This window comes from Biomphalaria glabrata, chromosome 4, assembly GCF_947242115.1.
Source record: "Biomphalaria glabrata chromosome 4, xgBioGlab47.1, whole genome shotgun sequence".
Classification (NCBI taxonomy): domain Eukaryota; kingdom Metazoa; phylum Mollusca; class Gastropoda; family Planorbidae; genus Biomphalaria; species Biomphalaria glabrata.
Window position 1 is genome coordinate 382,720 of NC_074714.1, and position 8,388 is coordinate 391,107.

Sequence of the window (8,388 nt, forward strand, 5' to 3'; positions counted from 1 at the left end):
AAGGTACAACACCTGAAAAATGTATGGACAGTGGGAGGGGTACCCTTTCCCCTCCAAAAAAAGGCGAAAGTAGCACAGGGTCTAACACACACAAAAAAATGAAAACTGCCGGACACGCTAGATCGGAGCCTAGCTCTCCAAACAAAACAAACAGGAAAAGAACTCTTTCTCTGTCCTCTACCTCAGATGACCAGGGGGAAGGCACTGTGGTGAGAAGGGAAAGGGGGAGAACGGGAGAGGAAGTGGAAGATTTGGAAGATATCCCCAACTCTCCTGCACCTCTAGTAATCGACGAGGGGGAGGACCCTGACACACCGCCAAACACATAAACATTTTTAAATAGTAGGCACACACACACACACAACGCAAAAACCCACCAACACACAATCATGGCTGACATTACAATTCTTTCATTTAACATTCGAAGTCTGAAAAATTAACAAAAATACACAGTTCACTCAACTAAAACACGCAAACCGGACTTTTTTTTCTCTTACAGGTATCCAATATCACTTCAATTTTCTCCAAAACACACATACATCTTAGTTACAAACAAACCCACTTAAATATAAAATCATGGAGGACATCACGGTTTTGTCTCTAAACATTCATGGACTCACAAACAAACAAAAATATGTAGTATATTTATCAAGAAAGTATAAACCAGACTTTATTTTTTTTACAAGAGACAAATTTAGGTACAGAACACAAAGCACACACATACACAACAGACATGGGTTTTAAGGAAGGGTGTTTTAGTTATGGTAGCGGATGCAGGGGGGTAGCCATTTTTCAGGTATCAGATAGGTTTAAAATAGTCCATAAGTATAGTGACAACAAAGGGAGAGTAGTCATCATTAAAGTAGAAACAAGAAATGAAACAATTACACTGGCTAACATTTATGCACCAGCAAAAAGAACAGAGAAACGGGAATTTTTTGAATATTTGAGTGAAAAATTACACGACACATATAGAGGGGATAGTTTGACTTTAGGAGGGGATTTTAATTACATCACGTCCACACTAGACAAGCAGTACACAACAACGGTAAATCTTCCTTCACAGATGAACACTACTATTAATAATTTCTTGAAAGACATTGAGTGTGAATTTAAGTTACAGGATGCATACAGGAGTGTGAATCCCACAGGTCAGGACACTACTTCGGTGAATAAAGCTCATCCCGTAACTTCCAGACTAGATAGAATTTACGTACCAACCGAGTATCATATAAGTAAGGTAGCTCATCTAGAAGAGTCTCTGGAATATTCAGACCATAAGGCAATAATAGTTACGATAAGTACGAAAATTAAAAAAAAGACAAGGAAAACTAGTCATTGGAAATTTAATGATTCTCTTCTAGAAATACCTCTTTTTATAGAATTAATCTCAAACAGACTCAATTCTTGCTTACAAGATACAAACAATCCAAACTTTAACCTAACAACAACATGGACACTAGTAAAAAAAACTCAATAAAACAACAATGTCAGGTCATATCAACACTAGTACAAACACGTAGAAAACAAGAACTAGAGAAACTGAAGCACACACTATTACACGCTGAGGACGAAATAGATAGAACTCAAGCCTCATTAAAGTTGGAAGAATTAAATAACTACATCTACAAAGGAGCTGAAGTTAGATGCAGGAACTATTTAAGTCAAGAAGGCCCAAACAAACTTTTCTTGGCGATCGAACAAAATGTTCAGTCTAGTAAATGCATAACAAGTGTTCTTGATATACATGGCTCAAAAGTTGAAGACGAAGACAAAATTAAAGATGTTTTCATAAGTCATTTTAAAAATATCTACCAGTTGGAACCTATAAACAAGGAGGCTCAAGAATGTTTTCTAAAATATTGTAAACAGTTGAAGCAGACCGATGAAGAACTTTTGGAGACCCCATTTACTCTAGACGAACTCCAAACTGCACTAGACTCGACACAAAACAACAAATCTCCCGGACCGGACGGTCTGACATTTGAATTCTATAAGACATTTTTTCCCTTAATAAGTCCTCTATTACTGCGACTGTATAGTGACGCTGTTAAAACAGGACAACTTCCAAAAAATTTCAACGAAGCATATATTACACTATTAGCCAAAAAAACAACAGATAACAGTTCTCCAAGTGACTACAGGCCCATCTCACTACTCAATACAGACTATAAACTACTGACAAAAATGATTTTTAAACGACTTAAACCCTTCACTCCCCAACTCGTAGGACAAGACCAATACTGCACCCACCCCGACAGGAGTATTGATGGAATGACACATTTCATTCGAGATTTTATCATGTACAGTCATGAAAAAAACTCTAGCGTTGCCTTGTTATCTGTAGACCAAGAGAAAGCATTTGATAGAGTCAGCCATAATTTCCTCTTTAAAATATTAGAAAAATGTAAAATCAGCCCTTTTTTAATAAAATGCATTAAACTAATTTACACCAATGCCAGCAGTAGACTAATAATCAACCATTCTTTAAGCCAATCCTTTCCAATTCAAAGATCTGTTAGACAAGGCTGTCCTTTATCCCCCTTTTTATACATCCTTTGTCTAGAACCTTTTCTAGAATCTATTAGGTCAGATCCATCTATCAAAGGAACAAAAATCCCGGGACCCATCCCAGTAGTTAAAGTTAAGGCTTATGCCGATGACACAACATTTTTTCCCTCCTCTGAAAATGATATTAATAACATAGTTAAAAAGTTTACAATTTTTGGCCATGCCAGTGGTTCTAAAATTAACATAAATAAATCCTCAATAATGGGTGTAGGGAGGTGGACATTTAAGGAAAAATATTCTTTTAAACTTGTAAATAAAATCAAAATATGTGGTATAGAATACAATAGTAATCCCTTTTTCTTCTGTGAAGATCAGTGGAAAAATATTATTATTAAGGCATCCAATTTAGTTAACAGGTACAAGCACACAGGTTCTACTATTTTTGGTAGAGCCATCCTTATAAACAATTTGGTCATCCCAAAGATAGTCTATTTAGCCAATATTATAGAACCTCCTACAAAATACATATTTCAATTAAATAACATAATTAGAAGTTTCATCTTCAAAAACACACTTAGAAACATCAAACATACTACAATTATTCAAAACAAAGAGGATGGGGCGATCAATTTACAAGACATCAAAACTAAAATATGTGCACTCAGATTAAAATTCATAGGTCAAGTAGTTAAGAATCCAAATGATTTTCCTTTTACAATATATTATTATGGTTTGAGATTAAGCAATTTAATTCCAATACAAAACAACATTCCACACTATTTTGGCACAAACTTACATCCTTTTTATAGATCCATCTCAAGAACTCTTTCAGGCAATGAACCTTCAATACACAATAAATATAAAGAAATATACACAACATTAAAAAAACAGTTACAAGAAAATTTAGCTATTAGGATTAAATGGGGAAAAGATTTAAATATAACAGATTTTAAAGACACTTTTACTAACCTTCATAACAAACACATTGCAACAAAAGCTAAAGAAATATCTTACAGACTTATCTTTGGGATGACTCCATTTTCAAAGAAAAAACCTGGTGTAAAATATTGTAAATTTTGTCAATCTGTTAATGGTGACAATGAAAAGCATTTATATTTAGAATGTTCTTTATTTAGTAATGTTAGAAATACTGTAAGAGATTCATTAGAAGGAAATTGTGAAACCTATGTGAATATTAATTTATCTATTCTCTGAAACAAGTTGCCTAAAGCTAAACACAAGATGATACATAATTTTAACTTAATAATTTTATCAGAATACAGAAACTTAGTATGGAACAGTAGACTTAAAGCTGTGTATCATAATGTCAATTTTAACCCTAATGATTTGGATAAAATATATAGAAATATAGTTGATTTTAAAATTAAACACTATAAAGGCTAACCCCAAATGTAATTTTATATTGATCCATTGTATGTACATATGTTATATATTAAATCAAGGAATTTTTTTATTTTTTTTTATTTATTTATTTATTTTTTTTATTTTTTTATTTTTTTTTTCTCAAGGATTCCTTTATTTTCTTCCAATGAATTGGAAGGTTCCATTTTTATCATAAATTATCAATTCACAAAGTCTGTTTAAACAATGAAGAAAATAAGTTTTGAATGTAATGGGTGTGTGTGTTTGTATAAGTAATAACTATTAAAAATTTGCATGTGTATGTATTTAATACATCATTTATTTGCTTTAAAATTATAATTACTAAAAATTACCTATAAACTATTTATTAATTTCTTTTTTCAACAAGAGAGACAATTAGGACTGGAAGATGCAAGGTGGAAATTTCTTTTGGTTACATCCCTTTGACCAAATTAATAAATTTTCAAGACAACCCAAACAGGACAGGATTTCATGAAAATGGAGCAAATGGACTACTAAATTGTTAAAAAAAACAAAAACACTATCACAATAAATAATAATAAAAATAAATAATGAATTTAATCTTAAAATGAGTTATATTCCAAAATGAAATAATTTTGTAAGCTCTTCATACACATACTTACTTTGAGCTCTGTACTTTATAGAAACCAAATTGTTTCATAATATGTACATTTTTGTAACTCTAGCAGACCCCAGAGAATTCCTAAGGATATAGGATGGAGGTCCTTTGTCTTAGGTTCTTAAGGGAAAAATTGTTGCAAAAATAATAGAAATAAAAATAAATTTTTAATAACTCATAAGTCACTAAAAAAAATAAATAATAATAAAAAAAAAAAAAAAAAAAAAAAAAAAAAAAGTGGCGAACCTTAAACTCACTTATATCTTATTATTATTGACGATTAATAATGACTCATGACCTTACGTACGGCATACCAGAGCTTTACAACACGAACAGGCTTATGCATTAAGCGCATTTACTTAAACTGTTGAAATTTGTTCTGCTGCGACAATTAAAATGTTTGAAATGAATTCTGATTCTGCTGTCTGCTACATCTATCTTCGAATAACAATAAAAAATAGTAATTTCCGTTGTTACAAAAACATGTATGTGTCAAGTTTTACATTTTAGATTAGGCCATACTTTCGATGGTCTTAAACGACCCCTGACAAATTGTCAATCGACCCCCAAGGGGGTGGCGACCCACAGGTTGAGAACCCCTGTCTTAAATAGTGATATGGTAAGGTTTTCCAAAAAAAGGCCCCTGGTTAAGTTCCACTGTTCCGGTTCTACTTGCGCTGATATGTTGATCTGTTGGTGCTGGCTTCTGTCTTCAGGTCAGGAACAAAGTGACAAATGTCAATACTAAGACAAGCTGGTGGTGCTGTTTCAAGAGAGACCAACTCTCTCTTTAAAGAATAAAATAAGCAACCTCACAGGTTGAATAGACGATCACGCAGTGTGGTAGTAGGGCATTCCATCACTCGTGTGTATATCTAGTAGATTCCAAGCTCAGCAACACTGCAACAGTCAATAACACAACAAGGTGACTCTAACGATCAGCTTGTAAATATTGTTACGTTCTTCTCTCTCTCTCCTAATCAGGCGTTCTGTAAAACACTACTAAACACACAACACATCAACACAAGAACCTGACAACAAGAGCTCCAAATAATCTGGTACTTTAATAATGGTCAACTAAATAGATAACAGCCAATACTAGACAATTGGCAACACAATCAACAGCTACTAATGGTGCACCGTACATCACCGTACTAAACTATACTGCCTCTATCTCTTCCTGGACTCGTACATAACACTTGAGGACTCCGCCAGGACCGACTTCATGGTCGACTCACAATCCCGGTCTCCTCCGTGTCCTGTCTTGAACTGCACTGCCTTACACACTCTGTCTCTGGTTTGCGCAGGCCTATGATCAGATGACCATAACACTCTAAATCACAAGCACAAATGTTGACCAGATCAAGTAGACACAATGAATAAACAAATGTTGATCCAGTAATCCTACAGTAATCCTCCAGTAGTGTACTTATCCAGATCAGTGGCGTAGCAAGGTACTCGTGGGCCCGGGTTCAAGAATATGTTGATGGGCCCCACCCCCCAAATGAAAGGATCATTTAAGATCATGGTTAAGTACTAGTCAGCACACTGAGCATAATGCGCCCGTGGGTGCTTTTGTTGAAACAATAACTGAAGGCTATTGTACTGTCCACTCATATTGGAAAACCATCATGGCCTTGGTATCGTCAGTAATTTAAAGAAAGATTGTGATATTTTATTACTTTAGAGTATTTGTTCAGTCAAACCTGAAGACTTCTGGTTCGGACAAATATGAAAACCTTAAAATGACTCTCTGATTACAATTTCTTTGGGTAGTTCGTCATTGGAGTTCACAAAACATTTTCAGAAAATGCAATTTTAATAAATTTGTAATTCTCTTTGAGGGCTGTAATCATGATATCAAATTGGATCTCCTTTAGTATTTCTTTTTTAAATTGCATTGCCCAACAGGTCTATTATATCTTTGAATCTGTGAGTCGAGGTAAAGGCTTATGTTTTTGATTTCTTAAGAATTTATTTATTGCTAAGATATTGTCGTTGTTACTTGTGTCACCAAAAACGACACTCTTCGCGATGACCACTAAATGAAAGGTTGTTGCATGCTTAAGTTAAAACTAACATTCACTATGCGATTAATTACTTTCAGCCAGTAATTATCCACTTCTTCAATGTGTTCTTTGTTTGCATCATCCACCGTTCTCAGTCTTTCATGTTGTCTGTATGTTTGGCAAGCTTGTTGCTGAAGTTAAGTCATTATTAGGCCTATCCTTTTTTTTTTGACGATACGGTTGAAAAACAAACAACATTGATGCTGTGTCAGGATATAAACCCGAGACCATCCGAACGACTGTCCAGTGCACATACTAGACGACAAGGCAGCCATTCAAGTGAAAGACACTATTCCATGATAAATGTAATTATCGCTCTATCTAAAAAAAAAGTTTTGTTATAAGCCTTCTCCTTAATTCAGTCATGGTAATTAGCTAAAATGTCAACAGCTTTAACGTTTTCGTAAGTAACAGAATATGATGTCTCTTTTGTATGTTTAATATCTAATTGTAAGTCTAGGCCTATATATAGATTTCTGATAATAGAAAAATGAAAACAAAAAGGATGCTTACTTTAAAAAAAAAGCAAAAAAAAAAAAAAGGTAAAACTATCAACGGTTTAATTAACATAGAGGAACAAAAAAGAAATAATGGGAGTTTGGGACCCAACGGTCACCACCAACGCACCGTCACCTACAATAAACCTGATGAAGGCAGTTCCTTACAATGACTGTAGGTGAAAACACGGGTTTATGTTTAGAAGTTAATATGATATTTGATATGACGTTTAGGATATTTTAAGGAAACTTTTAAATTTTGAACCATTTGTTACAAAATTACAGTGTAGGACAGGCCACAGTTGGTCATTAGTCATGGGACCAAGTGATATGAAACCCCTACGCGCCATGCAGTGCCGTATTTAGAGCTGAAAAAGCCTTAACCTATTTGAGATATGGGGCCCCATATAAGTCTAAATATTGTATGTAACTGCTAAATATTTCTTGGAGGCCCTAAGCTAAAGCTTATGTTGCATAGAGGTAAATCCGACCCTGGCCCATGGTTGTTACACCATCGGGTATGGGCCCCTAAATGGTCGTGGGCCCGGGTTCATTGAACCCCTTCGCGCCATGGATGCTACGCCACTGATCCAGATGTAGATCTAGATCTAGCAAACTACGAAGATGACGACCTAGTCTGTAGTCAGAGAAGAGTCGCCATTCCTGTTGATGTGTGGATAAATGTAGATGTTTTATGCGAGGGTTCCCGGTCATTTCATCCCCGGTCATTTCATCCTCTGGTCACTTCATCCCCGGTCATTTCATCCTCTGGTCACTTCATCCCCGGTCATTTCATCCCCTGGTCACTTCATCCCCGGTTATTTCATCCCCTGATATTTTCATCCCCTGATCATTTTTATCTGTAATTGTAATTTTAAAAATCATGAAATGAGCAATATTTAATATATTCATTTTTTATTTAAATGACAAAATTGTAACACGTTAATGTTTAAAAGGAATTAAAGCAAAACTTATACAGGCGACATGATATCACGAGGATGGGTGAACTCCGCCTTTATTAGAAAAAAATATAACCTTATTTCAAGGCTAAAAATGACCGCCCATTTTCAAAAAAAAAAAAAAGAGCGATTGAAAAATAAAATAAAGTGAAACATGGTCGTACTTTCACCACACCTTGGCTTTTGATGATAAGTTATCAGCGGGCTGATCATTATTATTCTAATCGCACTTCAATCTCTCAAAAGATTTCCACTACTTTGCACTACACCTTGGCCTTTGATGATAAGTTATCAGCGGCATAATCATAATTATTCTAATCGCACTTCTA

The 8,388-nt window shown here is 34.6% G+C and overlaps 1 long non-coding RNA gene across 1 annotated transcript; it reads left to right on the plus strand.

Moving 5' to 3' along the window:
- Positions 1-1,017: 1,017 nt before the first annotated feature.
- On the plus strand, positions 1,018-4,402 carry LOC129925838 (uncharacterized). The gene is made up of 2 exons (XR_008777558.1): positions 1,018-1,151; positions 4,283-4,402. It is a non-coding gene; the product is annotated as an uncharacterized LOC129925838 (long non-coding RNA).
- Positions 4,403-8,388: the final 3,986 nt, after the last annotated feature.